The sequence below is a fragment of the Canis lupus genome, chromosome 3, assembly GCF_003254725.2.
Source record: "Canis lupus dingo isolate Sandy chromosome 3, ASM325472v2, whole genome shotgun sequence".
Taxonomy (NCBI): domain Eukaryota; kingdom Metazoa; phylum Chordata; class Mammalia; order Carnivora; family Canidae; genus Canis; species Canis lupus.
The window spans coordinates 53,720,121-53,730,439 of record NC_064245.1 but is presented as its reverse complement, the minus strand read 5'-3'; positions in this window follow the sequence as shown (position 1 = coordinate 53,730,439).

The following is a 10,319-nucleotide window of genomic DNA, read 5'->3' as shown; positions in this document are numbered from 1 at the left end:
TGCTACGGCCTATGACCCTGTTCTGTGAGCAGCAGCACCCCAGGTCATAGTACATCCTTCAGGGGATTTCTCTGCTCCACCCAAGTCCCTGGAAGGGATGAGATAAAGTTGCATATGGAAAAAGTAAACAGCCAGAGTGGGGGGGAAACGTGGCTTCCTTTTAAGTAAGCCCCCACGGACAGCCTCACTCAAAGATACAAATATGTATGTAAGCATCCTGTTGTGTTTATAAACTGTGGCCAGACTTTATTGGAAAATTAGGGACTAGGAAAGAAGAGGAAAAACAGAATAACTCCAAAGTAAACAGCCGTGGAAAATGAGAGACTGGTCTGTGTAAGTGGAGTAGTGATGAGCGCTGTGGTGGGACTGGGCCTTCCCACCCACCAGCCTCTTTTTTTCATCCTGAAGTGGGGGTGCTGCTCCCCACGCCTGTGTCATTGAGTCAACCTAGGCTCTAGTTGTCCTGTGGGTAAAGGAGTTAGAGAGGTGCTCATCAAGACCTAACGGTATTAAATAAGGAAACCAGGATGGGGTGGGGCGGGAATGAGAGGAAGGGAAGCGGGAGCCCCTAGTGATGCCCGCCCTAGGCCAGGGCCGCTCCTACCTTGATGCCTGTGCAAACCTGGGGGGAGTTTGGGGCAGCTGTACCCCTCCACGGATTTTAAACTTGACATCTAAATTTTGTGATGTTTCAATTATGAAGTGTGCAATTGCCAACCTACTACGAATTTCAAGATAAAAATGACCTCACTTTAAAGGTATGCAACAGAAGCCCGTCTAGTTTGTTTTACACTCAGAGCTCAACTGCAGGGAGTGTAGTCACAATCTGTCATCAAGCGCTATTACAGCCTTACTGACTATTCCCTATGCTGGATTTCCCCGCCTCCCTTTTTTTTTTTTTCTTTTGAAGATTTTATTTTATTTTATTTTGAAGATTTTATTTTTAAGTAATTTCTACACCCAAAGGAGGGGCTCCAATTCATAACCCCAAGATCAAGAGTCACTGCTCCTCAGACTGAATGTCTTGGGCGTCCCTGTATGTGGTCCTTTCCACCTTCATGACTTACTTATTGAAGGTTTATACTCCTAATTCCTTGTAGTTCACCTACCCACCCCAACCATCAATTTGATCCCTGTAAGTTTTATTTTTTCTTGATCTGTTTGTTTTGTTTTTAGATCCCAAATGAGTGAAATCATACTGTATATGTCTTTCCCTGACTTCCTTCTCTTAGCACAATAGGTGCATCCGTGTTGTCTCAAATGGCAAGATCTCTTTCTTTTTTTACAGCTGAATAATATTCCATTGTGTGTATATACCACATCTTTATTCATCCATGGATGGACACTTGGGTTGCTTCCATATCTTGGCTATTGTAAGTAATGCTGCTATAAATAATAATATATATATATATATATATATATATATATATATATACACACACACACACACACACATGTTTTCAAATTAGCATTGTCATTTTGTTTGAGTCAGTACTCAGTAGGGGAGTTTTGGATCATAGGCTAGTTCTATTTTTAATTTTTTGAGGAAACTCCATACTATTTTCCACAGTGACGTCACCAATTTCCATTCCCACCAACAATCCCCAAGAGTCCCTCTTTCTCTATATCTTGCCAACACTTGTTATTTCTTGTCTTTTTGATTCTAGCCATTCTGACAGATATAAGGTGATATCTCATTTTGATTTGCATCTCCCTGATAAGTAGTGATGAGGAGCGTCTTTTCAAGTGTCTTTTAGCCATTTGTATGTCTTTGGAAAAATATACAGATCCTCTGCTCATTTTTTTAATCAGATAATTTTTGCTGTTGAGTTTCATAAGTTCTTAATGTATTTTGGGTATTAACCCCTTATTAGATATATCACTGGCAAATATCTTCTCTCATTCAGTAGGTTGTCTTGTCATTTTCTTGATGGTTTACTTACCTGTAGAAAAGCTTCTACTTTGGTGCTGTCTCAATAGTTGGTTTTTGTTTTTCTTGCCCAAGGAGACATATCCAGAAAAATGTTGCTAAGGCCAATGTCAAAGAGATGACCACCTATGTTTTCTTCTAGGAGTCTTAAGGTTTCATGTCTCATATTTACGTCTTTAAGCCATTTTGAGTTTATTTTTGTATATGGTGTAAGAAAGTGGTCCAGTTTCATTCTGTGGCTGCCCAGTTTTCCTAGCACCATTTATTGAAGAGGCTGTCTTTTTCTCCATTATATATTTTTCTCCTTTGTTATAGGTTAATTGGCCAGATAAATATGGGTTTATTTTTGGGTTCTCTATTCTAATCCATTGATCTATATGTCCATTTTTGTACCCTATCCATTTTTAAAGGTATGCGAACAGCTATCAGCTCAAACCTTTACATCTTTTTTCCTCTTTAAACTCATGTTTCCGGGATGCCTGGGTAGCTCAGCAGTTGGGCATCTGCCTTCAGCTCAGAACATAATCCTGGAGTCCCGGGATCAAGTCCCACGTGGGGCTCCCTGCATGGAGCTTGCTTCTCCTTCTGTCTATGTCTCTGCCTCTCTCTGTGTGTCGCTCATGAATAAATAAAAATCTTAAAAATAAATAAACTCATGTTTCCATTCCACTTCCCTCAGAATTTTGCCCTAATATTTATTTATTATTTTTTTTAATCTTTTTTTTTAATTTTTATTTATTTATGATAGTCACTGAGAGAGAGAGAGAGAGGCAGAGACACAGGCAGAGGGAGAAGCAGGCTCCATGCACCGGGAGCCCGATGTGGGACTCGATCCCGGGTCTCCAGGATCGCGCCTTGGGCCAAAGGCAGGCGCCAAACCGCTGTGCCACCCAGGGATCCCTGCCCTAATATTTAAAGCCTAAGTCTTACTTTTCATTATTCTGTCATGATTATCTAGCAAAAATTACAATGTGTTTTATTTCCTTTGACCTTAGGCTATTAATGCAATCCAGAAAAATATTTTGTGTCATTCTAGTTCTTGTTAGTGCATATTTGATCAAAGTCATGTATTGTCTCGACAGTTGTAGAAGTAAGATATTTGAAATGCGGTTGTTATTTTTTTTAAGATTTGATTCATTTATTCAGAAGAGACAGAGAGAGAGCGAGACAGAGGCAGAGGGAAAAGCAGATCCGTCTATGGAGCGGGGAGCCTAAGCGGAACTCGATCCCAGAATCCTGGGATCATGACCTGAACCGAAAGGCAGACACTTAACCAACTTGAGCCACCCAGGCACCCCTGAAATGCGTTTCTTAATGAGAAAAATGAAGATTTTTTTTTAAAATGAAGGTTTAAGGAACTTATGGATAAATGTCACTACTTGCTAGAATGTGATAGGGCTCATGGTCAGTTCTTTTCTATTTTTCATTTTTGTAAATGTAAGCTCTGAGAATTTTTGTTGTCAAATAAGCATATGGCAATGGAAGGTGTTTTGTTATAATGATGTCACCCATTTCGGAGGGACTCCTTTGTTTATCCAAAGAATCTCAGTGATTTGTAATAATTGGGACATGATTAGGTCTTCCAATTTTGTTAAAAGCCAAAAAAAAAAAAAATTACCTAATTTTATTGTTCAGTCATGAGATCATCCACTTTCTCCAGGCTTGGGAAGTAGACAAGGGGCTTCACTAAGACTTATTAAATAACTGAATTAAACTTATAACCTTTTGACTTAGAGACAACTTATTTAACCCAATATGCTAAAGATGCTTGGGAAAATGGAAATATTTTAATACTCCTTCAGCATTACAGTTTTAAAACTTTTATTAGGGAAAACTAACCTATAAATAGAAGGAATAGTATAAGGCAGCCTGGGAGGCTCAGTGGTTTAGCGCTGCCTTCTGCCTGGGGTGTGATCCTGGAGACCCGGGATCGAGTCCCACATCGGGCTTCCTGCATAGAGCCTGCTTCTCCCTCTGCCTGTGTCTCTGCCTCTCTCTCTCTCTTTCTGTGTTTCTATGAATAAATAAATAAAACCGTTTTTTAAAAAAGGAATAGTATAATGAACTCCCATGTGGCCTCAGTGATTATCCATACATAGTCAACTCTTTTTCTTCCTACTGTCACCCCAATCCCCCTTAGGTTATTTTGACAAATCCCAGATATGGTATCATTTCAGCCATAAATACTTGAGTATGTATCTCTAGCATAGTGTTTCTAATTAGGGAGCAATTGTGTTCCTAGGAGATATTTGGCACTATTTGGAGATATATTTTGTTGTCCCAACTAAGAGAGTGCCACTGGCATTTACTGGGTAGATGCCAGGGATCCTGATTAGCATCTCACAATGCACAGAACAGTCTCCCTCAACAAAGAATTAACCAGTCCAAAATGTCAATAGTACCGGAGTGAGAAATCCCACTGTTTACTTATAAGGAGTTATGAAGGAAATCCCTAAACCGTTATCACACCTAAACAATAATTTTAAAGTACCAGATATGCGGTTAATGTTTCCATTTTTCTACTCTTGTAATTGCTTAAAGAGTTCCTATCTTTGGGGGCAGCCCCGGTGGCGCAGCAGTTTAGCACCGCCTGCAGCCCAGGGCGTGATCCTGGAGACCCTGGATTGAGTCCCGTGTCAGGCTCTCTGCATGATGCCTGATTCTCCCTCTGCCTGTGTTTCTGCCTCTCCCTCTCTGTCTCTATGAATAAATAAATAATAAAATCTTAAAAAAAGAAAAGAGTTCCTATCTTTGAATCAGGTGCCAAACAAGGTACACATACCACGTTTAATTGACAGGCCTTTTTTTGTTTGTTTTGTTTTTTAAAGATCTTATTTATTTATTCATGAGAGACACAGAGAGGAGAGAGAGAGAGAGGTAGAGACACAGGCAAAGGGAGAAGCAGGCTCCATGCAGGGAGCCTGACGTGGGACTCAATCCCAGGACTCCAGGATCACGCCCTGGGCTGAAGGCAGCGCTAAACCGCTGAGCCACCGGGCTGCCCCTAATTGACAGGTCTTTTAAATCCTTCATCTATAAATTCTCTTTTTTAATATTGTAGTTTTTTGGTGTTGATGTTGATCCACATTCTGGGTTTCTGATATATTTATGGATCACATTTCATTTCAACCTTTTGGCAAGAATATTTCAGAGTTCTTATTACATCACACCAGGGGCTTATCTTTCCATCATGAAAAATAAAAACTGGTCATTGGGTTCAAATGTTGCCTGATTGACCTATTTTTTAAAAAGTTTCCCATCAGCTTTTCATCACATACCATGTGGATTCAGCAGCCACTGGTGATGACTACCTAGATTTCTTATTTTACTGGAGCTTGCAAAATGGTGATGTCCAAGTCTACCACTCTTTCATTTATCAGAATTCTTCCATGAGAGACACACTGAGAGAGGCAGAGACACAGGCAGAGGGAGAAGCAGGCTCCGTGCAGGGAGCTCGATGTGGGACTCAATCCCGGGCCTCCAGGATCATGCCCTGGGCCGAAGGCAGATGCTCAACCACTGAGCCACCCAGGTGCCCCTAGTTGATGGATTTTAAGAAGAACAAGAAACATTCAGATTTGGGCTTTAGACACGTGGAGGAAGAATGGGGATGAGGTGGGACAACTCAGGACAGCATGTGCTAGGTATCTTCGGTGTGTCTCTCCACTCTCACTTTCCTCTGTGCCCTGGGCAGCTGGACACATGGGTTGCGTCACCGTCTCCCTGAAGCTTCTGGTTGCGTTTGGCCAATGGCAGGTGTCACAATGGATTGGAGGTCTTGGGAGGTATGGGGGGAGGCAGAGTTAGGAAATCTCTTTCCAAGTTACTGCATTGCCTGCCTCTCCCAACCAAAGGGCAGAGCTCTGATCAGGTGTCTCTTTCCAAACACTCACCCTCTCCCTGGGGCAGTAAGCAGTCCTTCCCTGGCCCTTGGGCACAAAGTGCTAATGGCTTTGCTGTAACTAGCCCCAGGGGAGCAAGATCCCTAAGCCTCCCCCTCTTACTTTATTAACTTTTCTTCAAATTACCAGTTTGAGTGTGCTGTGTGTTTCCTGCGGGACCCCAAAACACAAGTGGACCAATTAGATCTCAATTAGTGAGAGATTTGGTGGCCTGAAGTGGATAAAAGTAAAAGAGTGTTAGGATGGACAGAAGTGGGTGAATTCTGGAGATATTTGGGAAGTAGAGTCAATTTACTGGCTGCTGGGACCAATGGAATCCTGTGGAACTCAGCCAGGACGTGCTCCGCAGGAGGTACTCTACCATCAAGAAAGTTTGGGGAGTGCTGTGTTCCCTCTTTCAACACACAAGTCACAACAGACATCAGGAAACCAAAAAGCTTTGAGAAGTCCCACGGGAAACCTGTCTAACTTCCTATTACCTAGCTTTTCCCCTAAATGTGTTTGACAGTGTAATTCCACCCCTGACTTTGTAGGAAACTCCTGTTGGCCACCTGTGAGACTCTGCGTTCAAGGAACACTCTCTGAAGTGCTGGAGAAAGAAGAGGGTGGAATAAACCCAACCTTAAGCTTTTAATAACTAGTAAATATTACTTAGGAAACAAAAAAAGCAAAGATGTACATTTGTATCTCACATTCACTAATGATTTTTGGATTCCAATACATTTCAAGTTGGGTAAAATCATTTGTTAAACAATAACAAATAATTTTAGTCGCAGATATGTACTCTCTGTTTTGCTCCAAATCGTCTAGGAAATAATTTTTTAAAATATTTTTTTCTTTATTTATTTATGATAGTCACACACACAGAGAGAGAGAGAGAGAGGCAGAGACATAGGCAGAGGGAGAAGCAGGCTCCATGCACCGGGAGCCCGATGTGGGATTTGATCCCGGGTCTCCAGGATCGCGCCCTGGGCCAAAGGCAGGCACCAAACCCCTGCGCCACCCAGGGATCCCCGTCTAGGAAATAATTTTGATATGAAAATATAGGCATGGGGATCCCTGGGTGGCTCAGCGGTTTGGCACCTGCCTTCGACCCTGGGCATGATCCTGGGGTCCCGGGATCGAGTCCTGCATCAGGCTCCCTGCATGGAACCTGCTTCTCCCTCTGCCTGTGTCTCTGCCTCTCTCTCTCTGTGTGTCTCTCATTAAAAAATAAATAAAATCTTTAAAAAAAAAGAAGATGTAGGCATATATGCTTGATAAAGGTTGTACTTGTTCATAGCCACTGGCCTTTGTCTCTGGAGAAACACATTCCCAATTCCTCTAGTTGCAGAAACACTGAGGTCTGGATAGGGAAGGAAAAATCTGCAGATAGGGGTTGAACAGACATATAATAGAAAGGATGATGTGATACGAATTAAAGGATAATTCCTCTTCTAAAGGCCAACTGAGAAAGAACTAGTTTCCAGGGAGCTCAGCTGGTTAAGTGTCTGCCTTCGGCTCAGGTCATGATCCCAGGGCCATGGGGTGAAGCTCCATGAGGGCTCCCTGCACAGTGGGAGTCTGCTTCTCCCTCTGCCTCTGCCCGCCCTCCTGCTTGTGCATACTCTCTTGCTCTCTCTCAAATAAATAAAATCTTAAAAAAAAAAAAAAGAACTAGCTTCCAAAAATAAAGAAAACCAGTCTCAAACACCTCTTTCCACAGAAAGAAACCAAGTTTACTTAGAGAAATAGCTGATTTGGGGGCTAAGCAAAGATGTACAAGATGAGCCTCGATCATTTTGTGTCCAGAGGGAAAATAAAAACAAAAATACTAAAAAGCAGATGGGGACATGTTAAAAGGACATGGAAGCCAGCTTGAAGGTCAAATCTGGGATAATTAAAACACAAAAATAATAACACTATTGGATCATATCCAATTGGATAAAATAAGACTTTGTGAGCCCATTCTGATAAAACAAATAGGGAAAGGGCAAGAATAATCAATGGGTGCTAAAGCTAGTGGATACACATTTGTTGAGTAACAAGATATTTATAGGGATGTCTGGGTTGAGCATCTGCCTTCAGCTCAGGGCGTGGGGATCAAATCCCACATCAGGCAGGGAGCCTACTTCTCCCTCTGCCTATGTCTCTGCCTTTCTCTCTGTGTCTCTCATGAATAAGTAAATAAAATCTTTTAAAAGAGATTTTTATATAGTCTCAGAGTCTCTCCCTTTAAAGGTCTGATTACAGAGGGAAAAATAGAAACATCACAGTGGAGAAAACAGACATCCTCTTAACCAAATGAGCCAAGCTTTTTTTTTTTTTTAATTTTCTTTTTTTTAAAATTTTTTATTTACTTATGACAGTCATACAGAGAGAGAGAGGCAGAGACATAGGCAGAGGGAGAAGCAGGCTCCATGCACCAGGAGCCCGATGTGGGATTTGATCCTGGGTCTCCAGGATCGCGCCCTGGGCCAAAGGCAGACGCCAAACTGCTGCGCCACCCAGGGATCCCATGATCCAAGCTTAACATCAATCATGGGACAACTAGACATCATTTGCCACCTAATGGATAAGTTGAGAAGAAAACAACATTGTTCCTATGTTTTTCCCACCAAAAATGCATCATCTGAAATGAACCATGAGAACATTCAAAATGAACCCTACCGAATGGAAATTCTACAGGATAACTGGCTTGTCACTTCAAAAATTTTCAAAATCATGAAAGACAGAAAACTGAGTGGCTCCTGGGTGGCTCAGTTTGTTAAGTGACTGACTCAGGTGAGTTCAAGGCCCGTGTTGGGCTTGAAGCCTACTTTGAAATTAATAAGTAAATAAGTAAATAAATAAGAAAAAGTTGAACAAGTGTTCCAGATAGAAGGATTCCAAGAAACATGACACCTGAATATAAATGAGCGATCTCAGATTTTCTTTTGCCATAAAGAGTATTATTGGGACAGCTGGTAAACATTTTAATACTATCTGTAGATTAGATAACAGTACTATATCAGTGTCAATTTCCTGATTTTGATAATTACACTGTGATTATGTAAGGGAATATCCTTGTTTTTATGAAATAAACACTGAACTATCTAGGAGTAAAGGGGCATCATATTATTTTCAAATGGTTTAGAAAAATATATAGGGATGCCTGGGTGGCTCATTCTGTTAAGTCTCTGACTTGACTTCTTCACAGGTCGTGATCTCAGAATTGTGGGATCCTACATTAGAATTGAGATTCTCCTTCTCCTTTTGCCCCTCTCTGCTTCAAATAAATCTTTAAATATATATATATATATATATATACACACACACACACACACACACACACACACACACAAAGAAATGATAAAGTGATTTTAAGATTTTGTTTATTTATTCACGAAACGCAGAGAGAGAGAGAGACAGAGACAGAGACACAGGCAGAGGGGGAAGCAGGCTCCATGCAGGGAGCCCAACGTGGGACTCGATCCTGGGACTCCAGGATCACGCCCTGGGCCAAAGGCAAACACACAACTACTGAGCCACCCAGGTGTCCAGAGAAAATTTTTTTTAATTAAAAAATTTTTTTTTAGAAAACGAGAAGGAGGGTGAGGGGAGAGGCAGAGGGACAGAGAGACTCTTAAATAGGCTCTGTGCTCAGTGGGAAAATCATCTCGGGACTCGATCTCATGACCCTGAGATCATGACCTGAGCTAAAATCGACAGTCAGTCGCTTAATCAACTGAGCCATCCAGGCACCCCTCTTTTTTCTTTTTAAGATTTTATTTTTAAGTAATCTCTAAATCCCAACGTGGGGCTTGAATTCACAACCCCAAGTTTAAGAGTCACACACTCCACTAATGGAGACATTTGGGCACTCCAAGAATTCTTTAAATTATTGCAACTTTTCTATAAGTCTGAAATTATGTAAAATAAAAAAAATTTAAAGACATGACGATCCTTACATGCATCAAGAATGATTTTGGCTGCAAGAAATGAAAACTGACTTCTAGTGATTTAAACAAATTTATTTCACATGAATTTATAAGAAAACTAAGTATTGGTTTAGCTATTTAACAATGGCAACGTTGTTGTTGTTTTTTTGAATCTTTCTTAATACTGAATTTGTTTTTATGTTTTTTCTTTCCATGGTGGTAGGATGGCTCCAGAGGTCCAGGCATCACCTCTGTATTCAGAGTATACAGAAGAAAAGGGCTAGTCGCAGCTAAATGTGTCCCTTGTATCAAGACCAGAAGTTTTCCTATAAGCTTTCCATTAGGCTTGCCCTTACGTCAATAACCAAACTGGCTGTGTTGCCAACCCCACGGATGAGGGAGGCAGGATGTGGCATTTGCCTCTCTGGTCTCTGCAACAGAAATTGGAGGGAGTGTTTGCCAAACTAAGAGGTTGAATAGTTGAATAGTTTTAATTTGAAAACTACAGACTGTATTAATTCTTTGCCCCATCCTATGATTCCATTCTTTAAAAAAAAAAAAAAGATTTTAGGGCAGCCCCGGTGGCTC